The sequence below is a fragment of the Lissotriton helveticus genome, chromosome 8, assembly GCF_964261635.1.
Source record: "Lissotriton helveticus chromosome 8, aLisHel1.1, whole genome shotgun sequence".
Classification (NCBI taxonomy): Eukaryota; Metazoa; Chordata; class Amphibia; order Caudata; family Salamandridae; genus Lissotriton; species Lissotriton helveticus.
The window spans coordinates 1,268,970,779-1,268,998,529 of NC_136069.1; positions in this window are offsets into that span (position 1 = coordinate 1,268,970,779).

Sequence of the window (27,751 nt, forward strand, 5' to 3'; positions counted from 1 at the left end):
GGCAAATACAGACGGGAATGACAAAAATATAAATACCATAAAACCAGGAGCCCTAATCATAATAATTAAAAATAGAGATATACATGTAACTATAAATATACAGGCATTCACACTATGAGTCCATCCTTCTTTGAAAATTCAGGAATCAGGCACAACATAAGTTTCAGATACAGAAAATATCAAAATCGATATTTTACGCTTGAATGATCATAGAAAGGATTTTTCTATTTGTTATTTTGCACACAAAAAAAGTTCATGATTAATGAGCTCACAAGTTCATCAATATTATAAATAATAGAAATGCATATTCTAATGTGTGCACGTTTCTACACGAATAAGGCTTCAGATTTCTGTATTTACTGATGTTTACGTGTTAAATGCAGACAAAAAGAAAAGTGTATCCTTTTGTGTTTTTGTTTATAAAAACCGAAAAAAATCGAAACAGTTTTTTTTAGTAGTTCCTCGTGCAGATGGTCCTCGCGCTCGTCCACGCTCCGAATTCTTCCAGTCCAAGGATGTGCAAAATTAATTGCACTGAAAAATGACGAGATTTTCTTCCTTATTTTTCTGTCTCGAAAGCACCCTCGCCTCTCCGTAGCCCACCAGGATTTCTAAATGAGTGTTCTTCAGCTAAACAAGAGAATCTTCTTGCTGTGCTCCTGTAAGTGACTGAAGGGCTCCAGGGTTTTGTCCAGGATGAACTTGCCTCCATTTTCACGGCTGTGTATTGTGGCGAGGAAGGGTAAGAAAACCGTCACTGCTCTGAAGGGCTTCATACTACTGTTCTTTATATTTTGAAACACTAATGTTTGTAATGCTAAAGGCATTCATTTAAGGTCTAGATGCATTTTTAGGGAAACTGTGTTAAAATGCTCTGTTTTTACAGCAAATTCCAAAATGAAATATATTTATTATGTGGTTAGTTAATAAAAACCGTTGCATATAAGTATACTATTTAAAAGATATGTAAAAAAAAAAGGGGCTAGATATTATGCAATTCGATCGCCTGAATATACAATTGAAGCGCATGAAATGTATGATTGCAATCAGTTTGGTACTGTTGTTGAGTTCATCTAGGTGGATTATTTCCATCAACTTTATTTCTGCAATCTGAGACAAACATTTTATCGGTTGTATGTTTAAACTAGATTTGATTTTTGATTTTTTTTCTCTGCTCTAATGTAATGTCAAATTTTACTGACATCCAAGTGAGTGCGCATTTTTACTTAAATTAAAAAAAGGGAAAACATGTGTGTTGCAACTTTATTTTTCATGAAACTACAAATAAATATGAATTTATACTGATTACATGAGCAAATAATATTGATATATACAGGTAGAAAATCCAAATATTTTGGTTATTGCTCAAAAATATTTTATAGAAAATCTGTTAATCTGAGATATGGTCCAATAAACCTCCTAATATTTCTGATGAAAAAACATCAGGCATATTATCAAGCAGGGCGTTAAAAATTATCGCCGTTTTTGGGGCAGAAAACTGCAGCTAAAGCAGGGAAAATGGGCTTGATAATATGGCCTTATGAATTCCAATAGAAACCCATGTTCTAGTGTGAACATGGGCTTCTATTGGAATTCTCCAGGGCATGTTATATAGTACATTATCGCCGCTTTAGCGGCAGTTTTCTGCCGCTAAAACTGTGATAATTGTAACGCCCTGCTTGATAATATGTCCCATCATTAGCTGTAAATTTCCGACCGATCGAACCTGTGTGTGTGAAACATTTTGAGGGCTACATTAAAAATTCTTTCAGTATTCTTCGGTCATAACAATCTATTTACAATAAAAATACACTACAGAGCTGTCATTGAAACAAATAAATTCCTCAGATCATTGTAAAGTACATACCCACTGGGAACTGGGCTAAGGGCCTCTCTGACATGCACAATTATTCTGCAGTTCATTTAACAATGAAAACTGTATTTTAATTTTGCTACTGCAGACATCACATGTTCATTCATATGAGGAACATGTTTCTCATGAAAATGTAAAACACAGAGTGAGAAAATTTGTGCAGGTGTACTGCGAAATAGATGAGGCTGCTTTTGTATAAAAGGGTCATGAAAATGTACATGTTAAAAAGGCTACTAAGGGCCTGATTATGAATGGATCGTTAATTTCTGACCCCAGCGTAAACTCATGTTTGTGCAGGGGTCAGGAATGAGTTGAGTTTTATTTAATACACCTGATAATTATTAAATGCATTAAATTTCTCAGTCTTCGTAAAATGTTGGCAGGGTAAACCTGCCGAAATTTAACAGGAGAAATTGTACAGTATTTACCATATCATGCAGATTTTGGTGTGTAAAAAAAAAATCAAGTTATTCCCCACAAACTCATAATAGATGTTATTTATCGCACACAATAAATGACCTACCCTTTAATATTGTTAGTTATCGTGTGCAATAAATACCATCTATATTCATAATCAAGGCATAACTTGAAGTTATTTTTTACAAATAGAAATTGTGCTCCCAGAGTGTGTTAGACGATGAGCGCTCTGTTATGTACTGTAAGATATTACATAGCATTGAAAATCACTACAAACTCACAGAGCAATGCAATGACATACAAAACATAACTGTGCAGTGTGCGAAGTACCTATGATTTTCTTTATTATATCAAATTAAGTTATGCTTCAAAGACACTGTGGGGCATATTAACAAGGAACAGGGAAAATTAACGCTAAGGGCGCTTAGCGTTAATTTTTTGAACGCCCGCTATCGCTGGATAATATCGCCTGGTTATCGCGTTATTAACAACGCTAACCACCTAGGCGATAAAAAATCCAGTGATAGCGGCATTTTGAGAGGTTATCACTGGTAATGCAGCGATAAAACTACAATGATAGGGATATCCTTGTTGCTAGCCCATGGTGGATTTATCCACAGCCGCGTCCCGTGGAAGGAGTTCGGTGGGGCAGGGAGGCGGGGAAGGGGCAGGGTGGGGGGTGGTAAACAACGGAATATGGATAATTGCAGGTAAGTAAATTATTTAATAAATAAAACTAATTTCGTAGCCTGCATTGCAAAATGCGATGCAGCACGCGATATGAAATTCGTTTTATTTATTAAATTGTTTACTTACCTGCAATTATCCATATTCCGTTGTTTACCACCCCCCACCCTGCCCCTCCCCCGCACCGCCTCCCTGCCCCACCGAACTCCCTCCACGGGCCACGGCTGTTTATCCATGTAATACACCTCCCATTGGATTACATGGCTAAGTCTGAAAATTAGCAGACGTAAAAAAGCAGCGTTAAACTTGGTTAACGCTGCTTTTTTTGTCTCTACCAGGGTTAGCGTGAAGCTTGATAATAGGAGAAATGTCGCTTAGCAACATTTCTCCTATTATTTTGCTCTGGACGCAGCCGCGGTCGGTAGGGGAGTACCTGCTGGGCGGTGACGTGGAGAGGGGCAGGGTGGAGGTTAGTAATCTATTGATTATGGAGGTTAACAGGTAAGTAAACATATAAATAAATAAAACAAATTTTGTTGCATGCACTGCATTGCATTTGGGGATGCAGTGCGTGCAACGAAATTTGTTTGATTTATTTATATGTTTACTTACCTGTTAACCTCCATAATCCATAAATTACAAAGATCCACCCTGCCCCTCCCCCTCCCCACGTCACCGCCCGGCAGGTTACTTCCCTACCGACCGCGGCTGCTGGAACGCCACTTTGCATCTCATTAGAGATGCAAAGGGAAGCGTAGTGAAAAAGGGTGCTAACATGCGATTTTGCATGTTAGCACCCTGTTGTTGATCGGGCGATATTTTTATCTCCGCTTCTTTGGCTTTTAAACCCAAAAAAGCAGAGATAAAGTCCTTGTTAATATGCCCCTGTGTGTTTTGTTGTTCAACCACCTGGTGAGAGTATTAATAACGCCTGTAAATTGTGCTTACTTTTCTTATCCGGTCAAAGACAATAGCAATTACACTAGGAATAAAATGTTGAAGATATCATGGAGCATTTAATCATATTTCTCCAAAATCAAGTCAGAGAAAAAATATTGAGAAAGTAGTGTCTGACTTTGCCACATTAACTGACATGGGCGTAGTTTCCATTGCCATCTCTTGTTTACATACACCATGGCATTAGTTCAAAAGCAGAGGTCTGGTGAGATTTCTTTTCATTTTTTTTGTATTTCTCTATAAATGTTTATTTTTTGAGCTTTACGTCCAGTAATATATTAGTTATCAAAATATGTATTTTTTAAATACGAAGATAAAGTTTTCCCTCTTTATCATTTAAAATAATATTTATAATTTATTATAAAAATGTGGTTTTCTCTTTCAGGCTGACTTCATCGTACCTAGTCATTTATTCTGAACTCATTTTTGTAGATTTAGATCATTGTTGCTACAAAAATGCAAGAGGGTCCGATTTGTTTTTATGTGAATCCTCAAATATGTGTTCTGTTTGGAAGCTGATCCATGTCACACACCAGATATAGAACAGAGATGCACATTATGGAGTGCATATGCATTCCATACACAACATTCAAAAATATAAAAAAAATGTGTAGTTCGTACTTATAAAGTTATTGTGGCTTGTGAATTTGTATGAGTTAGTAGTGGGCCCATAGACTGTAAAAGCATATATGGTTGTGCACATTTCATATTCATAAACATATGCATGCTAAGTTCTGCAGTTGACAAAAGTAAATACTCTGGGTCACATTTTTTCTTAGGAGTCTTAGTTGGTGCTGCTGAACACTGCTACATATCAAGACTGCCTCATTTTAATTTTACCTCTTGCCTCTTTTACCAACCACCCTGCTTCTTCATTCCATATCTTTCATTTCCCATTCTCTCTCCTTTGTTTGCTTTTCTTTCTCTTTCTCTGAAAAGTAAATCCCAGTCCTCAAAACTAATCGCTAGTACCTACCATCTTCAACCATTGGGACAACATAATCAATCTCCACACTTACAAGGGGTGCTTTCAATCTGTCAAAATCAGTGAGCACACTTTAATGACAGTTTGAAATATTAGTGTGCTTGCTCAAACTGTCAGCCTTGAAGGGTAGATGAAAATCTTCCTTATATTGGCTAAAATGCAGAAAACGTCAGTTATTGCATTGTCTAGCAACGATTCACCTAATAATGATTCAAGCCCTGTATTTAGCCTTGCGCAATGACGTGACATTATTATGGCATCATAAAATTAAGAAAGCAAAGATGGTACACTTAACAAATAACAATGGCAAACATTATAATGTTCATTGCATATTAAAAATACATGTTATATTTTTTTAGTTCACCAAAACTCTAAAATATAAATTATTTTGTATGTGTTTTTAGTATCTGTAACCCAAAACCCAGTAGGATCTAAACCATCCTTTGGGGGAGGAGAGAGAGAATTTTTTTAAGGGAATGGGATAACATTCTCCCTTTCTCTGAATCCACAATCATCTAAAGGTATCCCGCTCTATTTGGAAATCGCATTGATTTTGAAAAACACTGAGGGGCATCAGCGACGGCCCGTGTAGGGAGTTCCGCCGGATGGTGACGTGGGGCGGGGGAGTGGCAGGGTTGGGTGGTTTAAAATACGGGAAACGGACGATTACAGGTAAGTAACATAAAAAACAAATAAAAAGAATTTCATTGCTCGAGCTGCAACTCCAAATGCGATGCAGCGCGCGCAACAAAATGTGTTTTATTTATTATTTACGTTACTTACCTGTAATAGTCCATTTCCCGTATTTTACACCCCCCACCCTGCCCCTCCCCTGCCCCCGTCACAGCCCGGCGGAACACCCGACACGGGCCGTCGTTGGATAGAGGTCTTCCCTTATGTACAAGGTAGTGTTAAGCCACTTAAAGTGGCTTAACGCTGCCTTGTACATACGGCACCTTTTCTCGCTATGTTTAGCGTGAAAGGGGCGTGCAGTGGGTGTTGTGGTAGTTGTTCCACCGCAACACTCATTCAATTTTGACGCTGCCCCTATGTACAAGGGTGGCATACATAGAAGGCAGTGCCAGCATTATGACCCAGAACATCCTGGTCCTAAGTTGGCGAAACAAGGAGAAATGCATTATTTCTCCTCGTTTTTGCTTTTTCGATGTGTGCTGCCTTGTGCAGCACACATGGGAAAAGCAAAATGCCGTGGTTTGTTTATGTACAGGAAGGTGCCTAAACAAACCTTTTTAAAAAAGCCAAAAAAGCGGAGATAAAGCCCTTGTTAATATGCCCCTTTGTGTTTTGTTGTTCAACCACCTGGTGAGAGTATAAATAACGCCTGTAAATTGTGCTTACTTTTCTTATCCGGTCAAAGACAATAGCAATTACACTAGAAACAAAATATTGAAGATATCATGGAGCATTTAATTATATTTCTCCAAAATCAAGTCAGAGAATAAACATTGAGAAAGTAGTGTCTGACTTTGCCAGATTAACTGACATGGGCTTAGTTTCCATTGCCATCTCTTGTTTCCATACACCAAGGCATTAGTTCAAAACCAGAGGTCTGGTGAGATTTCTTTTCATTTTTTTTAAATTTCTCTATAAATGTTTATTTTCTACATGATGAGCTTTACATCCAGGAAACTGCCAAAGAGGCGATAATGGGCTTGAAACTATGCCCTTGAGAAATCCAATAGAAGCCCATGTTCACATCAGAACATGGGCCTCGATGAGAATTCACAAGGGCATATTATCAAGCCCATTATCGCCGCTTTAGCGACAGTTTCCTGTTCACTACCAGGACATGTAAAAGTTAAATGTACAAATCTAACTTTCTAAATACACTGCAGCCTGCCCTCAGCTGTCAAGGGCCTATCGTAGGGGTGACTTAAATGTATCAAAAATAAAGATTTGGGCCTAGCAAAAGGTTTAATTTGCCATATCAAAATGGCAGTTCAAACTGAACACGCAGGCTTCAGTGGCAGGCCTGCTACATGTTTATAGGGCTACTTAAGTGGGTCACACAATCAGTGCTGAAAGCCCACTAGTAGCAATTTGCAGGCCCTGGGTACATGTAGAACCACTTTACTCTGGATTTACAAGTAAATTAAAAATGTCAATTGGGTATAAGTCAATGTTACCATGTTTAGAGGTGAGAGAACACTCACATTAGCACAGTGTTCTAAGGCAAACACAAATTGGATCAGTAAAAATGGAGGAGTAAAGCAAACATTTGGAGGAATTCTATCCTAAGGCTGTCAGGTCTAACACCGATTGCAAATTCGCCTCTTTAGGGCCAGTACTGCACATGGAGTTTAAAAAGTTCTATTAATTAGGTTATAGGGTTTTTAGGAATCCCATGAAAATACAGCTTTAAGAAACTGAAGGCATGTGCTTTGGAACTGTTTCTTGTGCATTGGAGCAGTTAGTGTAAACAGTATTATTGCAGCAGTTGCATTAAACTTTAAAAGTTAAAACCTAGTGAGTGGTTATAATATATTAAGGACAAGAAATATAAACAGAGGGGGTTTGGTGCAAAGAGGGTGGGAACCTTGAATGAAAGAGTTTGTTTGAAGACCTTTTTTGAAGAAGCTCTGAGCTGTGGCAGTTCTTAGATTGAGGCTGGTGGTGGCGTTCTGGTGAAGGGATGCCAGAAGGGATAACAACTACATTTTAAGTAATTACAGGGATTTAAGGGATGTGAGGTTATATTTGGTTTGCAATCAACAAAGTTAACCATTGGGGCGGATGGGGGTGATTTTCTCATGGCAAACAGGAGATGTCTGGCCGGGCCAATGACTGGTTTCAGTTTCACAATAGGAAACTTGCTTTAGTGTTATGTGGTTTAAATGTTGTCGTTTACTGGTAACAGTAAGAGCAACTTAATTAGGGATATTTATTTAAGGGGATCTATGTCAAATAGTTTTGTATTTTGAATATTAGACTGAGTGGCAGTGTGCACAAGATGTGAAACTTTTGTGTCCATTTTAATATGTATTTTTCTTTACTATTTTAGAAAATGTGTTTCTAACAATTTTTAAGAGTTACATTGTGCAAATAACACTCGCAATTTTTAACTAATAATAATAATAATAATAATAATAATAATTCTAAATAAACCGCCCTCTTCAATCCAGTAAAATCGTCAAAACAAGGAGAAGGCAGTACGGTTATTAAAGGATGGTATAGAAAAAAATACTTTTAACCTCTGCCGAGCCTTACTGTTCAACAACACTTTATTCTATAAACGACTTCTCTTGGAAACATTTGCGTCAAAAAGTCAGGGACGTGGCACGGATTTTATTTATACGTGGTACTCATATCTAGGATTTTGTTTAGCTTGCCACTGTATTTAAAAGCAGTGAAACTACACTTTTCAAACAAGAAACTCATTTTATTGATGCTTATGTAACTTTCTTGACTGTCTTCAAATACCACAAATTCTTTCTGTCGACATTTGACAGCGTTCTAGTTGAATCATCAAGCCAAGAACCCCTTACCATGAAAGGCAGCAACGTGAACACATTTTTTTTTGCATTTGCACTGCAACCACACAAAGTGGGCAGCAAAACAACACCGATTATTCACATCGTTTGTGTGTGCTCCAAGCAGGCGTTATTATTGCCTCTACGGCCCACACAGTAGCACTGAATGCAGACGCCATGTTTAAGTGAGGACATCCCAATGCAAATGAGAGAATGATGACTGCCTGATGGGCACAAACTAGTCTAAAACGTATATTAAGGTATCACTTCTACCTTAAGGATCACACTTTCGAAACTTTCACGGAAGTGTTTGTAGAAAGGCCAATATCTGGGAGGAAAAAGTTAGAAAAAGTCTGACAGAATCTCTCTGAGGTGCAAGTGTCTGACAGACGCTCTTGGGAGGGGGTGAACAAGGGATATGTTCCTCCCAAAATATTGCCAGATATCGGACAAACCACCTTAGTTGACCAATTGTGAGCTAGTTTGAGGGCCTTCAAAGAGAAAACATTGGTCACCACCCCATAGGTGCTTTCTTCGACAGTTAAAAATTAACAAGGACTAATCCTAAAAATTGTGGGCCATATTACCAAGGTGAAGTATCGCCGCTTTTTCGGCGAATTGTGCCGAGAAAGCGGCGATACTTCTAGCGCCCTATGAACAAGGGCATGCTAACGCCTGCCTCAAGCCCACTTTGCATGTCAGTGAGAAACATTGCTAATGACATGCAAAGTGGGCGTTGCCACGATCAACCACATGTAAAATGTGGTTGGAGGTGGTAACACCCTATTACCAAGGCAGGCGTTGGGAGAAGAAGACCTGCGATAAACTCGTTTATCGCAGGTCTCCCAACGCCTGCTCTGATCAGGTGTTAGGCATTGATAACATGGGGGTGTGGATCATAAAGCTGAATCCACCCCCCCATATTATCAAGGCACACATTAGCGCGTGACAACAACGCTTGTTTTCACGCGCTAATGTTCCCTATCGCCGGCTATCGCCGGAATTAATATCGCCTACGTGTTGCGCGTTGATAATGACGCGCTAACACGGCGATAGGGAAATGTGCGATGTGCGTTTTTTAACACACATCTTGGTAATATTGGCCTGTGATCGCCTGTTGTTGCAAAATTTAGACATAGGACCAGCTGAATTGGACCCTGGAACTAAATGTGTGAACCTAATGTATATTAAGAATGTATGTTTCCGTTTTCGCCTATTGCTTTTGTATATCTATTTGCTTTCAGCGTTTGGAAGTCACGAAGCACTGGCATGGAGAAAAAATTATTCTCGTTCGAACTATTACAAATACCTAAATACATAAATGCCTCTTCCCACAGTAAGGCTTGAGATTGTGGAGTCTGCCTTCCATCTTTGTGTTCGGACTGTGTCAGTTGCTTGGTGCAATTTGAGCTAATTACTGGCCTTTTCTTAATTGTTGAAACCCCTCACTACTGGACTTGACTGGAAACCGAAATCAGCAAGGGCAAAACAAAAAAAATTCAAACCCACCCGACATTGCTGGTAGTGGTCACAACAAGAATGGGAGCAGGGGGGCATCAGACATGGTCTTGGCATTTTATCCAGCTGCTCTGAAAACAGCCCCCAGCCTGCAGCCCACCAAGGAACTGCCAGAGCGCCAAAAAGGTCAGTCCGATCCTCCTTTTCGGCAGAATTAGGTCACATAGGTCAGTGTGTTGTGTGCAACGAGACTTTACATAAGACTTTTTGACTACCTGACTAGTTTGTTACTTATGGTATCTGAGCAAAGTCTAACAAACATGCTTCTAGGCAGTAACTGCACGGCTGGGCCGCTCTAGAAAGCAGACTTTATAGCCCATGGCTGGTTCACTGAAAGGACATCTTATTCATTTAAAAATAGCTGTCCCTCCCACCACATCTTCCTCCGCTAGAGTTCTTTACCGGGTCCTTCAGAATGCATCCGATCTCGGAGGCGACACCCTGTCCTCGTTTTCACAGCGCTCCTGTGTACACGGCTCTGAGCTGCCATTTCACATCACAGCACATTGATTTTTAATGCAGCTCTAATCTAAAACTAAAGATTCAGGCATCTTAACTAGGTTAGGCTGCACGCTGAACTGTGTTTGAACTTCCTCCGGGCCATATCTAGGGCTTTATCTAATGACAGTCCGACCCAAAAGATAATTACAACAAAAGTGTAACAAAGAGTTTGCTGTTTTTAATTGACACTCCATTCCGGCATTTGTTTGTGGGTTTTCGATTTCCTAAATGCGTGGCTCGTGCTTTGTTTCCCAGCCTGTAGCATTTGAGCAGATGCAATATTCTCAGTTACCCCACGCCCCTTCCCTCATTAGATCCATTGCTGCTTTCTGATCTACTTAGACAGGACAGCTGGTGTGCCCTTTTCGGGCAGGCTTTGCAATAATAAATCCTGCCACTTTGACCTGGCACACAGACTGAAACCGCACAGCCCAGGTTCACCGAGGGATCTGGGGCATGAAATTAGTGCAGGGAAGGAGGATAAAGCTGCGCCAATGACATGCGTCCTTCAAGCTGGATAATCCTGTCACTCCGCGCGAGGGGAAAAGTTCACTTGGTCTGCCGTGGCCTATTTACAGCATAGCAACAACGACATCAACATTCCCATACCGAAACCCTTCACGAGGAGAAGCGCCATTTTAAAAGTGCATTTGTGAATGTCACTATGTTGCGCCCCATAATACGCTCTTGGTCTCCGCTCGATTGTAATTCGGTCATCAATATGTCGAAGACCACATTTCATAGGAGCAGACGACACATGGGTTTATGCAGCCGGGGTCGGCAGTAGGAGTTCCTGCGGGGCGGTGACGTGGGGAGGGGGAGGGGCAGGGTGGGGGGGAGTAATGTATGGATTACGGAGTTTAACAGGTAAGTAAACATATAAATAAATAAAACGAATTTCGTTGCCTGCACTGCATCACCAAATGCAATGTAGTGCGCTGGGTTTATGATTTTCTTTATTGGTTCGTACGGCAACAACTGAACTACAAAATTAATTGCAAAATTCAATTGCCTTCTAAGTGCTTCCTGAATGCCATTTAGAGGTCGTCGGGAGTCGCAGCTGTGACCCTGGCTTACACATTGCAACCCCTGGTACTATCTGTGGGACCCGTGGCCTGAGAGATCATAAAGGCAGTGACAGGAACTGAAAGAACACAGGGCTCATATGCAGGGCCGGCTTTAGTGCTGGAGGCACCCGGTGCAACAATCAATTTTCGCACCCCCACCCCATGACCTCCTCCTCGGATTCTCTCACTACCACCAGATAAAAGTGCCCCTCATCTCTCCAATCATAAGTTATTGCTAAACGCAGAACACCCCTTGAGGTCAGGGCCCACCTCCACCAGCCACGCCCGGTAGTGGGAGTACCGGCCGGGCGGTGACGTGGGGAGGGGGAGGAGCAGTGTGGGGGATAGTAATGTATCGAATCCGGACCTTAACAGGTAAGTAAACATAAAAATAAAAGCAACGAATTTCGTTACGTGCACTGCATCGCATTTGGTGATGCAGTGCGCGCAACGAAATTCGTTTTTTAAATTTTTATGTTTACTTACCTGTTAAGGTCCGGATTCCATACATTACTACCACCCACCCTGCCCCTCCCCCTCTCCACATAACCGCCCGGCCGTTACTCCCACTACCGGCCACAGCTGACCTCCACAGGTTAGTGCCCAGTGCAGCCGCACCAGTCGCACTGCTCTAAAGCCTACCTGCTCATATGAGCCCTGTTTACATTTTGTTATTTTTCCAAAAACGGGCGTTTTAAGAAATGGATCTGGATCTGCTTTAAAAACCTGCCATTATTTTATTTATCTTGCACCTAATGTTTACCCTTTCATCTATTATTGCTTTTTTAAATTTTGCGCTATTGCTACTTTAATGAGATCTTGTGAAAGATCATGTGGCAACAATTTCGCAAAAATAATCAGGGTAAAACGATAATGCGATGTTACTTTGTGTGATGTTATCAGCTGCTTAACATTTGGATGATGTCACTTCTGCTACCCATGGCATTTTGGTGAATCTATTGCAATGAGTGCTTCATGGAGAGGCTGGCCTGGATGTTCAGGTTACACTGACTATTCCATACGCAATAATTGAGTCTAAGCATTAATAACATGATTTACATATCCACATGACAAAGGTGCCTCATAAGACAGAAATGCCAACCTACTGTACCAGGATTGTTCTCTTTTTAACATTCATTCAAAGGGCAATTCACTGCTGGTCAGCTTGTTTGGTCTCTTCCAATTTACCGGAGTGTAGGATTCTGGTAGGTGTTATGATTGTTGAATTGAAAGAAAGAGAAACCACCAACATTATATTTTAAAAAACAAGTGGGGATATTTACAGTGAAATGGTGCAGCATGGCGCTGCAAGCAATTTTGCTGCACCGAGCTCAGTAGCGGTCGGCATGAGGTGTTTCTGTGGGGCAGTGACATGGGTAGGGGGAGGGGCAGGGTGGGGGGTAGTAATGTATAGATTACAGAGTTTTACAGGTAAGTAAACATTTAAATAAATAAAACGAATTTCGTTGCGCGCACTGCATCACCAAACGTGATTCAGTGCGCGCAACGAAATTCGTTTTATTTATTTTTATGTTTACTTACCTGTTAAGGTCCGGATTCCATACATTACTACCCCCCACCCTGCCCCTCCCCCTCCCAACGTCACCGCCCGGCCGGTACTCCCACTACCGGCCATGGCTGCGTACCTTGTGCTCTCCCATGTGCCGGCACTAAAACAGTAGTTGTGCGCCAACACAGGCACCCTTGAACCATGGTGCAAGGCTTCCTTCATTGCAGGTATGATTGTGTTTGTGCAGGAAGGGACACATTCCTGCACAAAAACAATATTTAATACCATTTTGCTCCTTCTATGTGTGTTGTAGAAGGAGCAAAAAATGAGGAGAAATAAAAGTATTTCTCCTCGTTGCACTACTTTAACGTTTCCCCTTGAAAGGCATCAATTTTTTATGTTTTCTCAGATTTACCAATCTTTGTAAATCTGGGGCAGTGTCAAAAAGTCATGGGTGTTGCATGGGAACACCAACAGCGACAACGATGACACGCCATTATTAACGCAGAATACTACATGAAAGATGGCCATATTTACAAGGCCATGCAAGGCCACGCAAAGTGGTTTTGCATGGCCTTGTAAATTTGGGCCAACACACAGCGCCACCAGAGCATTAAAAAATTACGCTTGCCGTGGTGCCACTAGGACCTGTAAATATGCCCCAAATTCTTCATTCTTTGGCAATAAGCCTTCAAAGTACAAAGTACAGTACCTTTAGAGTACACCAATGATTATATCACATGATATGTTAGCCAGCCACATTAATTTAATAAAAAATACACTGTTACACATCAATATGTAGCCTGCTTCAATAAACAACAAATTCATAAAACAATGTAGTTGCCACAAACAATACAAATATTTGCTACCGTTCTATTAAATTTACTACTCAAAATGTATTACACACAGGGAAATGTTTTTATTTAAAACAAGAGGTCTGAGTTGCTCTTCAGGCATTGAGAGATGAAAAACGTATGTTACTAGTATATTAACATTGTATACTCTAGCTGTGATCCGAAAAAAACTAAAAGGACCTCATAAACTCTGAGCTGGTATGCTATGTTATGTTATATTTTGTTATGTTTATATTTCCCACTTCTATGGTCCGTTTTTTACAATATTCATATCTACTTATGTACAATTTATGCGTGTTGATCAACATTTATTTGGGATTTTGCATCACAATGAAATTGCAACTTGCATATTTATTTAATCAATAACTGTGCCTGTATGCTTGAATGCCTGTTGTGTTGTAATGTTATAGGCATCCTTATGATACATCAATACACACATATGAAAACAAAAGGATTAAAGCACAAACATATATGCACAAATGTAGCTGCCTTAAGCTTCATTCGTAAACAGTCACACTTTTTTTTAACTACGCATCTATTAATGTTCACAGCTATTGCCTTTGTAGGCATCAAAGAAAGAAATCCATATTATCTTCTTTGATAATATTTGAAATTGATATCTGAAAAAGTATACAAACTTGTAAATAGATACTTTTATGTCTATATGTATTTGTAAAAATCGGTACAAACGAAACAAAATCGGACATTAGTTGTGTTACTACAACAGTTATCAAGGACGTGTCTTTTTTTTGCAGGGCTTACCAGTCACTAATATGTTAAATACGATAATAATTGGAATATTAAAGTAAAAAAATGCAGTGCAGACACTGTTTGTATAGCACATACGGTTTGCTTCCGTAGGCTCCTTGTTTTCCCGCACTCCAAAGCCAAGCCTTTATGTTTTTTGTGGTGTCTGCCTTGCATTCTGTCCGTCCATTAGAAAGCATGTTATGTCAATGAAAAAAGGAACTTTCCAGAAAAAAAGTTCTACGTTTGTTTATTACTTCCTCATTTTTCGTTTGCGAGATAGTTACACCTGCTTAATTTATTTGACAGAAAACATGTAATCCGACATGATGTTTCTTCACGCCGCATCAGTACAAAAAGAACCATAGAAAAGCAATGAGGGGAAGGTACATGAGTTCCTTCTCGGTGTCACAGGGAAGGTTAGGGAGCTGAGCCATTTGAAAAGAACATTTAAATTGTAATTGTGTTGTTAAGTACGAAGAAGGCTATGTGAGGCAGTGGAAAAAACTTTAAATTAATCATTCAAAACACGAAATCATCATGAAGTGACTTCCAGTGAAGTATTAACTGATTTAAAAACAACATTAGGTCCTTCTGCACAATTTATATTGAAATATTGATATCTACTGGGTTGTCCTTATCAGGAGATCATTTTTCACCATACCAACTGAAAACATTAATTTATAGCACAACAAGGAGGAAATACTGGTTGATTTTGTTCAACAGGATGCCCTTTAAAGTCAGGCACAAGCCGATAGGTCAAAAACATTATTCTCTACATTTACATTGGTCATCTTATAAAAGATAATTTTCCTCTCTATCTTGCTTTGCAAGGTTTGTTTATCATTTGTTTCAACACTGCCCATAATTTCTCCCGATTTTCTTTGTCCGTTTTGAATTTTGCCACATTACTTTGCTCTTCAAAAATAAGACAAAACTGTTTTACTTAGAACCTGCATCAATAATTATGAAAACACACAATATATATCATTCTTCCTTCCCACAGCTCTTTCTCCCCATCCATCAATTTACTTTTTTTCTTCATCTTCATTCTTATCTCCAGCTATGTCCACTTCTGAACCTATCTTTGTCACCCATTTGTATATATATCAATTTATGTATTTCTTACACAGAGCAGTTACCAGGGTGTAGTTGGGTCATAGTTTCCATAGAAAGAGCATTTTTTGTTTTGCTAATAACTTCAGCATCATTTCATGAATCCTTAAACATTCCTCCAAAAAAGTTCATCCACCTCTTCTCTTCCATGGAAAGTCTTGCGCCGATCCATCAAGCGGGTGCCATGAAAAAGGTCCAAATGTGTTGATTTTCTATGTTAATCCCCAAAGGAGATTTTGGGAAGGAATTCCGTATTTGACTGATAGAACTTTACTTTACTGTTTTTTAGCCAAGACCTTTTGTTTTTAGTAAAATATATACATGTAATATACTTTGACATGGATTCTTTCGGCCAACCCTCTTCACTCATTAGTCTGCTGCTGTTCCAATCACATTTTTCTTCCACCCACTGCAGCATACTGCATGGGGCAATGGGACAAACCTTTGGCAATCCAAACTTTGAGTGATCTCATTTTGCACTTTTACTGTCTGACTCCACAGACAAAAAAGTCTGTTTTATTTCTCCCTTGCCTCCAGAGCATAGCTGCTTGCAAATTTTATTTCTCTAAAGCAGCATGTGTAAATCAGCCATCCAGTCTCTGCCAGTCCTTATTGCTGAGTAAGATCTAGGAAGTTACAAAAGTGTGCCAATTCTATCATTGTGTATGCATGCACAATCTCATAATGCCGAAATTAAACGTAGCGTGCTCTGCTTTGGCACACTGATCATAGTTATTCCGGTCATTGCTTTCTTGCTCTCACTCCTCCCTGCCCAGAATGCTCTGGTCATCGCTTCCTTCCAACCCAGTCTCCGCCGCCTTCTTTTCTCCATATCACAGCTCATTCAGCCAACCATCTCTTAATACCTCAGGGGCATATTACCAACGATATCGCTAACGATGCTTAGCAACAAATTTTTTAACGCTAAGCATCGCCGGAAATTATCGCAGAGATAACTTGCTATTAGCAAGGTTTATCTCAGAAGTGATAAAAATCCTCGCTCTAACTGCCAAATGAGAGATTATCGCTGGAAAACCAACGATAATCTCTCGAAGTTTGGCGTTAGCTTGATGATAGGGCCTCACAAACTTAGCCATGAGATCCACCTTCCATAGGATATCATGGCTAAGTCAGGAAAATACCAGGTGTAAAAAAAGCAGTGCTAACCGCGGTTAGCGCTGCTTTTTTTTATCACTAACAGGGTTAGCGAAATCCTTGATAATAGGAGAAATGTCGCTTAGCAACATTTCTCCTATTATTTTTCTCAGGAACGCCCCTTTGCATCTCATTAGAAATGCAAGGGGAAGTGTAGAGAAAAAGGGTGTTAACATTCGAATTTGCGTGTTAGCACCCTGTTGCTGATAGGGAGATAATTTTATCTCCACTTTCTTGGCTTTTAAAGCTAAAAAAGCGGAGATAAATCCCTTGATAATATGCCCCTCAGTCCTTTTGCACTAACTGACACAAGAGTAGTGTGTGTATCAGCAAAACAATGGGCAGCTTTTACTAACAGAGGCTAACGGGTGGAGAGATTGAAAGAGGTTGAGGTATAACCTTCAGTTTCGGCTCTGCTTTTCAATTTGTGTTCTGTACATTAGCACATACCAATATGGGCTAAAGTTAGAGTTAAGTGTTCTTGCTGCCATTGAAAATTCAAATGGGCATACTATTATTCATCTTCATGGCTGCCTAGTAGTAGCTGTGTACAGTAGCGGTCGGCAGTAGGTGTTTCTGTAGGGCGGTGACATGGGCAGGGGGAAGGGCAAGGTGGGGGGTAGTAATGTATGGATTACGGAGTTTTACAGGTAAGTAAACAAATACTCCGTAATCCATACATTACTACCCCCCACCTTGCCCCTCCCCCTGCCCACGTCACCACCCTACAGAAACACCTACTGCCGACCGCTACTGGCTGTTTATGCAAAACACTGCATGGGTGTGCTTTGTTGTCCAGAGTCACACAATTTAGCAAAGTAGTTTTGACATGATTCGTACGGAGGTTTTTTCGCCCAGAAGTTTCATACTCCGCCACTATAGCACATCTTCTCCACTGTGCCTGTGCTTTTTATTCCACTGTGGCACAAAGTTACAATTTTAAATGCGCCAAGGGGAAAGCACGTTAGATTGATAGAAGCATCAAGCATTGTAACCTGGTGATTAAATCATGTATTTGTGAACTGTATGTTTTCCCCAAAGTCGCTTTTTGGCACTGTTTAAAAGAGATGTGGATTATTAGCCAGAGCTACTGGCTTTGAAATTAGGGTGCCAGGTTTGAATCCCGGAATCAATTTAACATCCTGTGACTGATGCTCAACATCCCATGATTTTGGGCAAATCACTTAGGGTCTTATTACGAGTTTGGCAGTCCATAAGACTGCCGAGCCTGTGGTGGCATCTGACCACCGCCAGACTGCTGGACCGCCCACAGTATTATGACTGTGGTGGTCAGACCGCCTCAAGACCACCGGAACAGCTGGGATCATGGATCCCACTGGGCCAGCAGTCTTTCACCTGCAGGAATAAGCTGACGTTGCCGCAGGTGGCACCACAGAGCATACTCCGAGTTGCCATTTAACTGCCCTTTTCATGGCAGTGGACCCGACATGAAAAGGTTGAATTTGGGCCTGAGGGTGCATGCACGGGGGCAAACGTAGTGCCCCCTTGGATTTACACCCACCCTTCCTCCATTGTGTGGCATATATGCCACACCGTGCAGGAAGGTGCAGTCAGCACTTTGACTTCGGCGGTCTGCATGATAGGCCCTTCTATGAGCCTAGCAGACCTCCACCGTCAGGCCGCCGCAGGACCACCTACCAGACTAGGAGTTTACTCCTAATCTGGCGGGCGATCACACCATGGCTTTGGCGGTCCTACAGCAGACGGCGCATTCCACTGTCCATTGTAGGACCGCCTAATTCATAATAAGGCCCATAATCTCTTGGTGCCTAAAAATAATGTAATCTGTTGAGTAAGTAAAGCACTCTAATACCCTTTTGTAGAGAGCACTCTATTAAATGAACCTGCACAAAACAAAAACAGATGAGGCCAACAAAGTACTGATTTCGTCACCTTCAAGGGGAAGGGAATGTTGAGTACAGTCAAACTACTCCCAATGGGGTCAAATACACATCATTGCAGTGTTTGAATCAGTTCACTAAGCCATCAGACCCAGAATTTCTTAGTAAAAAGCTGCACAGAACAAGGGCCAGCACTGTCCTGAGAACTTCAAAATAAAAGTGATATTAAATGGAATTAGCATGCAAGCATGATGCAGATTTCAATAAGCATCTACTCTCTGTAGCGGTCGGTGGTGGGAGTGCTGCCGTGCGGTGAAGTGGGGCAACGGGATAGTGAAACTAAATAAATAAAACCACTTACCTTGCCAATGCAGCGGGCACAAGTTAAGTGGTTTTATTTATTTATTAATTTTATTTTCACTATCTCGTTGTATATTGACTTCCGCCTCACCGCCCACTTCGCTCACCTGCATGGGCCACCCCTGATATTGCTATTTGGGAACAATAGAAATGTGATTTTAAGAGCTTCTACTGGATAGAATTAAAACTAGATTGTCTGCCTTCTGTTTTGGAAATAGAAGAATAGTTTTGCAGCCAATGTGATGTGAGATACTTCACTCATGTGTGCAACATGGAGTCTGGCTGGCCAGTTTAAAGCAGTATTTCTTGTCACGGGGAGCTTGTTTTACCAGCATAAATGTTTTCTCCGTAAATAAACCCTCTTTTATAATGATGAGTCATTTTCTTCTTCAAGAACAATACCTCTTTTTTTCAGAAACATTTTAATGTAGTGCTTTCCAGAAGTAGTATACAGCAAATAGCCAAAATGTGCCATGTCATTTGACCCTATGGTGAACTTATTTATCGAGTTCAGCGTCAGTGTTCAGTTTAAAAGAAATCTTTGAGTTGCTGTGTTGAGACCATTTTCATTTCTGACTGGAATATTTAATGGGGAATATTCTAACCACGTGTCTCAAATTCTATGGTTTTCGTTCTAAAATGATATACATTGCATCTATTTTTGGTTGAGTTTTCAAGTTCCTTCCCATCTTTTGAGTACTGGTAACCACCACCGTTCTGATAGAAGCCCTGGATACATGTACGCGGGCAGCACCAGGGTAGCCCAATCCTTTCTCAGTCAGGTTAGTCAGCTCCTGCCTCAAGGGAAGCATCTCTGAGCGCACCCTCACTCACACTCAATGAAGGTGCTTGGGAGCGGCCTAAACATTGTACAATGTTTAGTTCAGGGGAGCTTGTGGACTATGCACTGTTGAGTGGATGTGTTCTCATGAGCGAACGAATGTCAGTTTATGGAGTAAATTACAAAGGAAGTGAGGAGTTCTTTATTTACTTGACGAATACCGCATCAAAATGAGGTAACTCCCACTGTTGAATGTACTGGCAGAGAAATAAGTTGATGCTTTAAATTTTAAGGGAGGGTCTGATAAAACACATTTTTCAGACCAACGCTGATGCTGTGCTAGCTGTCGAAGGCTGATCATATGGGCATATTAGGGCAGCAAGCAAGCACCTGCTAGTCTAATGTATACTGAGGACCATGAACAAAAGTGGTGCCTGCCAAGGTTCGGGCACCATTTCTGTAATTTGGGCTAAAAGTTAATCCAATTTTGTGAATGCTAAGTAAAACATTAAATAAAAAGTAGATCTCAGGACAAAATTAGCTGCCCCATGCATGATGTTACCCCAGTTAAACAACTCCACCGTGGTAAACTCTGATTCAAGCAATTGTTTCCTCATATTAATGTAGACTGACCAACACATGGTACTTTTGACAGTGATGCAGGAACTGCCATGTTGGTAAATACTCTCTTGGTAGAAAAGGGATATATAAGTAAAAGACTAATTTTGTCAACCGTGTTTTTTTTATATTGATGTAGAGAATTTTCAGCAAACTCATGTGACCTCACAACATTTTCAGTGGTACTTTATTACTTGGAGAGGGTCTGGATACTGGTAAAGGTTAAGGGCTTTATTATGACTACGGTGGTCCATTGGACTGCCGTAGCCAAGGTGATGGTGAGGGCAGTGCCGCACTGGCTGTCCGACCACCCCATTACGACTTGTGCACCTGGACAGCATAGGTACCACCGCAACCGCCAGGGATCAAACATTTGCGGTGGTGTTGAGGTCGCATTATGCTTGGTGGGGCTGTTGTGGCCTGCCAAACATTTTACAAGTTTTCTCTCTGCCACAGTTTTCATGGCAGTGAGCCCGCCATGAAAAGGGTGGCAGAGAGGAAACAAAGAGGGGCACTACAGGGCTCCCTGGTGCCTCAGCACCAGGGGATGCATATTGCATGCACCCCCAGTTCCTGCAGAGCATGAACTTAACAGTCCATGCCCTGCAGGAGCCTGCAATATCAATCACATTGTGGTACCTGTTACTGCTCTCTTATAAGCCTTTTAAAAAAGGCACCACCATGGGCTAGCCGCCGCAGGACCTTCAGACCTGGATTAAGTCGGATTCCGGTGGGTGGCCTAATTATGGCTTTGGTGGTACAAGAGCAGGGTGCTGGCATGGCTGCCCACTCCCGCACCACCAAAGTTATAATAACACCCTTAGAATTATTGAAGAGTTTAACAGTAGTTTGTACCATGGGCGAGCAATTCATGGTAGAGGAGTACACCTCTGATGTAGGCAGTATTAAATTATGTGGTGGCCTATCCTATGCAAAAGAGCTCCACCCTCTTACTCTGATTGGTGTAAGATCAAAGTTCTGGAAGAGTTAGGGAACAATACACTTAGATTTAGACTGATCTTTCCTAGTCTAAATCTGGGTGGTTTGTTTATTTCCCATCAATGGCACTCCCCAAGAACCAACATTGTGATGTATTTGGACAGAAACTTGCTTTTTGCATTCTCTCTCCACCTGTATGTACCTCCCAAGTGGCAAAAATTCCATGCTTCATTTGTAAAAAATATAATTGTCAGGGCTCTGGTCAGGAAACCACTGCAGCTTGCACCACAAATTGCCGCTTCCATGCTGCCAATGATAGTAAAAATACAGCTACTAACCGTCACACTCCTACAAGTGTGACAATTCAGACAATTCCTGGCCACCAAAGCTATAAGACTGGCGTGGGTGGCAGGTAATAGTCATTTATAATCTATATTGAATTCATAATTATCTGTTGTTGTAGTCTTCTTTAAATTAGCTAGACAGCGCTACCCTGTGGCAGAAGCCACAAGCACCGATATTGACAATTAAGTTTTGATGCCAAGCACCGGAAACTACCGGCTCAAACTAAGCACTGCAAACATTTATTTTGTAGGCTGTATGTTTTCTCTGAGAAGCAAATTCTGAGAAGAGCTATTGATGTGATATCTCCATTGACACTTAAGACTTAACCTGAAATCTGCAGCCCCCATTTGCACAAGATAAATGAAATATCCCGTGCATTCTGGCTTGGTAAACGCAAATGCCATACAAGTCCCTTACTATCACCATTATGCTTGGACAATACTTTGAGTTGGCAAAACATGGGGCAAAAACCTATACATAAGACTGAAATGCTATCTTAGTGAGTTAAGGATTCTTGACTGGCATATCGTGTATTCTGTAGACCACAGCTTCTAATTCCAGCATGAACAACCAAGTACTTCATCCTTCTAGGTTGGATACATTTACTACCATTATATTTGATAATACTAACACATGATATTTACAAGCCTTAGAAATGTCACTAACTGTAGTATGAAGTGCTGTAAAACACACATTATTACTAGTAAGCATTACTTTTGAGTGCAACATTATATGGCACTTTACAATATGTGTGGTGATCCGGTCATAAATAAGTCTTTAAAATGTCATGTGCGATAGAACATGGGATGCTCATTAGTAAAATGCAGGCATATTTATGAAAAAGAACGTATTGCTCCAAGGAAGGTGTAGAAATAAGAGCAAAATGTGAATTTTTGGAAATGCCATTTGATATGAACACATAATTCATTGAAATTATTATGGAATTTCAGGGCATCAGAAAAAGGTATTTGTTCAAAATACACAAGTTTTCACACAATCATTCATTTATAATTTGATTACCCTAATCACTTGCTGTATGTAACCACCTCCTCCAAACATGCTGTTTCGGTATGAGAATATTAATTTGACTAAATGAGATGAGAATCCTAGTACTCGGAGGTAGGTTCAATAATTAACTAATAAATGTAAGTTACTTTTGGGTAAAATTGTAGCTTATTGATTACATATTTAACGATATCAGCTGCTTAGCAGAGATTTAGATGCCATTCATATCGGTAGTGGACCATCTAAGATGTCTTTCAAAACCATTTTATCAAACCTTTTAGTTTTATTAGTTATTTTGATTCAAATATACAGAAAAAATATGAAAAGAGTGTTTGTGCAATTGTACGTTTTAAAATCGGCTCTTAGATAGCATATTTTGCCAAAGTAGTTTTTTGCAATCTATTTTATTTATAGAAAAGTTTAGATATGTCATTCATTAAAAGAAACTGTCTTGCAAATATTTTAGATTTCTCTTTAACAATTGAATTGCCGGTTCATCAATGATGCAATACGGGCCAGACCTACCAAAGCATTTTTCTATTGCAAACTTTATGATTTGCCAAATCACTGGTTTTTACACTCCAAAAAATATGCTTTCAAATATTCTAAACATTTTCTATGATTCAGAAAAGCTTTTCACAAAATCTCAACTGGAGGCAACATGAAATGGGTTTTTCTCTTAATGAGAATTGCAAAATGATGTACCACTAGTTTGTGACCACATTTAGGGTTGCAATCCATAAAACTGTTATCAACACCCTTAGGGAGATGGTAGCTCACTTGCAAGGAGGAGGCTGTCTATTGGACACAGGATCCCTGTTGGAGTTACCCCCCCCTACTTTTGTCTGATTTTTGATGCAACTATGACTGAGGTGTACTAGCGCCCTGCAAACCAGGTTCCCATCAACAGTGTTCTTTCCCTAGAAACTACCACAATTGGCACAACTTCAGCAACCACTGTAAGTCCCTAGTAAATGGTACCCCTGGTACCTAGGGCATTGGGACTGAAGAGGCTTCTCACCAAGACCATGCAAACTGCCATTGCAGGCTGTGTGTCTTGGGACAGAGAAAACTGAAGAGTCGACATGGCACACAGCCCTGTGTGCTATGTCCCCATCCTCTGTATGAGAAATAGATAAGTCACCCCCTACTGCAGGCCGTATAGCTCTATGGCAGGGTGCACTATATCCCATGTGTGGACACATCTTCATGAGCAGATATGACCCTGCAAAATCTGATCCATACTTGGCTATTGTAAGTGCACTGGGAAGCCATAGCCAGTACATGGGCTGGATAAGTGTCAATATGAGTTTCCTAGCTCCTTGAGGGATTCACTGTACCATTAGATGTTTGGTACCAAACACCCTATCCTAATAAATCCGCACTGATGCCAGTATTGGATTTAATATTAAATGCACATAGGAGCCCCTTTAGAGGGTGCCCTGAAAACCTACTAAGCACTGTTGTGGTCTCTGACTAATCTTAGCCAGCTTGCCACCACCAGACATGTTTCTGACTTCATGGTGTGAGAGCCAGTGCTCTCAAAGGCCAGAAACAATGCCTGTCAAGATCAATGTGGACTAGCTAATTTTAGGGGGGAGGGGTTAAAGTGACTCAGGTACGTCAGACAATAAAAAGGAAAAAAAGCAATGTTTTTCCTTATGAAAGCCCTCACCCACCGACCTAGTCGGTGGCATGCTTCATCATCGGGCCCACCGCAGTGGCACCGAATGTGCCCCGGGTGTGCTGCAACGCCAGGTGACTGCGGAGCTGGTATATTGCTGCGTGTGCAGTGAAGGGGTGAGACGTGTGAAAATTAAAAAGCTATACAAGAGGTCCCAGCACCCGAGGGTTAACAAGTTTTAATGAACTGGGCCTCTGTTAGCAGATTAAAAAGGCAAGAGGACAATAAGGAGTGTTATGATGACCTCCAATGTCCAGTGTGGTCTACATGTTTCAGCCAGTGCCTTTTGTATTCTAAGCTGGCTTTCCTCAGGACCAAAGAGATACGTGATAAAGTGCAGATTAAATTATAATAAACTTAAATTAAGTGTTTGTGTCAATTTTGGCTATGTGTAGCGCTCGCTAAGGCGCGGCAGAAGGACGAATAGGTCCAAGGAGGAACCAGACCGAACTACTCGGTCTCTTTCTCTGCCAGGCGACCCATGAGGTTTTTTACCAAGAAATAACAGAAAAAGCTTGACGGAATCCCCTCTAACAGTTACAGCGCCTTAGCGAGCGCTACACATAGCCAAAATTGACACAAACACTTAATTTAAGTTTATTATAATTTAATCTGCACTTTATCACGTATCTCTTTGGTCCTGAGGAAAGCCAGCTTAGAATACAAAAGGCACTGTCTGAAACATGTAGACCACACTGGACATTGGAGGTCATCATAACACTCCTTATTGTCCTCTTGCCTTTTTAATCTGCTAACAGAGGCCCAGTTCATTAAAACTTGTTAACCCTCGGGTGCTGGGACCTCTTGTATAGCTTTTTAATTTTCACACGTCTCACCCCTTCACTGCACACGCAGCAATATACCAGCTCCGCAGTCACCTGGCGTTGCAGCACACCCGGGGCACATTCGGTGCCACTGCGGTGGGCCCGATGATGAAGCATGCCACCGACTAGGTAGGTGGGTGAGGGCTTTCATAAGGAAAAACATTGCTTTTTTTTCCTTTTTATTGTCTGACGTACCTGAGTCACTTTAACCCCTCCCCCCTAAAATTAGCTAGTCCACATTGATCTTGACATATAACCCAGGGGATACGGGCTAGCCTACCTAGTCCTCTCTCTCTCTTTTGATCTGCAGAAACAATGCCTGCCATGGGCGATGGTGCTTCACACCTCCTCCAGACCGGAATGGAATTCCAAGGCGGGAAGCTTCAAAGATGATGCCACCTTTAAATGCGATCCAGGCCTCTCCAGAGAGTGGAGAATGCCAAACCCCCTGTCCTGCTCCACATCTGGCTTGAGGAAAGGCGGGAAAATTTGTTACAGTGGGAGGTAGACTTTTCATTTTCCTCCATCTTGGTTTGAGAGGGAATTAGGTAATTAGGCTCAGAGTAGTAACCCTTCCAACTGGAAGTGGTCACTTAGAGGGTGTAGACACTAGGCCTGGGCAGCGAACTCCGCTCCGGTAGTGGAGTTGGCAGAGTTTCCCACATATTGCGCAGCATGCAGAGTTCCGAAAAACTTCGCTCCATGAAGCAGTGGCAAGCGCGAGCAAGGAAAATCCAATCATTGACTACCTCCCAGTGAGAGATCTCACCGCAGGTGGTCGCAGATGGCTGCGACCGCTCGCATTGAGAAACCATCCGTTCACATTTAGGAAGTTGCTGCTTGAGTAGAAAATCGACTCGAGCGGCAGAAAGAAGCAGCACTCTCTTGCGCTGCATATGGTGCTGTTCATGCTGATTTTCTAGGGAAGAACAAATATCTGCTGCTAAAAATCAGCATAAACAGCGCGACCTAACACACTTCAATGCCTGCAGAACTCCACATAGCATGGCGGAGATTTGGTCACTTCGCAAGTTCCGCATAGCGGAATTCCGCGACCTCAACCCAGGGCTAGTAGACACCCTAAAGGTAGGTAACCCTTTGGCTGCTACCTGTCACCCCTTTAGCGCCCCTAAATATAGTATTTAGGTGACATCCCTGGTCCCTGAACTTCAGATTGTATGAGCACAGAGAAGATAAAGACAAATAAGAGACTGCTGACCCAGGGACTAAAACCCTTATGCAGAAAATTGGCACCAAACCCTGCCTGCTGCCTTCAGGGCTCGACACTCGTGGTGTACTGTCTCGTCCTGTAACTGTGAGGCCTCCAATAACTATGGAGCACCTCCAGCCTTTGACAAATCACCAAAGAACTCCCTTGGAATACAGGTACAACTCCCCTGCAGTCCACATGTAGGGAACCTGCAGAATCTGGTTTCCCGACTTGCTGCTCCCTAGGGACTCTGATGCAGCACCCAAACCAGAAGTGGTATACCAACTCTTGAGGATCAATCTATCTCCCTTCCAAGTGTGGAGACACCAGCATCTACCAGAGCCATGCTGCACCAATACCCGGGGTAACAGACCCTCTGCAACATTCACTGAAACGGAGAGTCCAATCCATAATCCAACTGCCTAGCAAGCAAGCACCCAATGAGGGACGTTGAGACCCCTGACACCCACTTCATGAGTGGCCCAGCTTTCCCATACTCACCTCTCCAAGCTACCTGCCCCTGAACGCGAGGAAAACTTGACATGTGCCAACTGGCTGACCTATTTGCTCTGCACCCAGACTGCCCAGCATGGGTATTGATGAACCAACTGTGCTTCCATGGTCCTGCAGCCCTTGAGGCTTGCTTCCTCAAGTGGGACCCCTTGGACTTATCGTTAAGTCCCTTTGTGCAGTGTGCTTCCAGGTGGTCCCCTTATTCACAGCGCAACAGCTCTTAACGACTTCTGCACCCTGCTCCTGGCTGAATCTGGGAATCTCCAGAGAATCCTCTGGTGGAACATTGGACCTGGCCTTCCTACCTACCTACCTAAATCCCAACAGTGAGCCTCGAAATGCAACTGTATGATTTTATATGCATTTTTCTATTTTCTCCCATTCACTTCAATGGTGCATAATTGCACACAAAAGTGATTTCTTTTGTGAACTTGAAAAAATCATATATTGAAAAGTACTTACTATAGAACACAGTTCTTGGTCTGAAAAATTATATAAAAATCTGTGTTATTTTTATAAATTCGTCTTGGATTTATTCTTGAGTGTGTGCATCATGAATTGCCTCTGTGAGTACAAGAAATGCTTAGCACTACCCTCTGATAAGCCTAACTGCTTGCCCACACTACCACAAATAGAGCATTAGTTTTGTAAATTTTTGCCTCTGTATACCAACCTGGGTCTTACCGGACTCTCTGCACAGTGTACTTCATTTAGTGCACTATATAGAGAGCC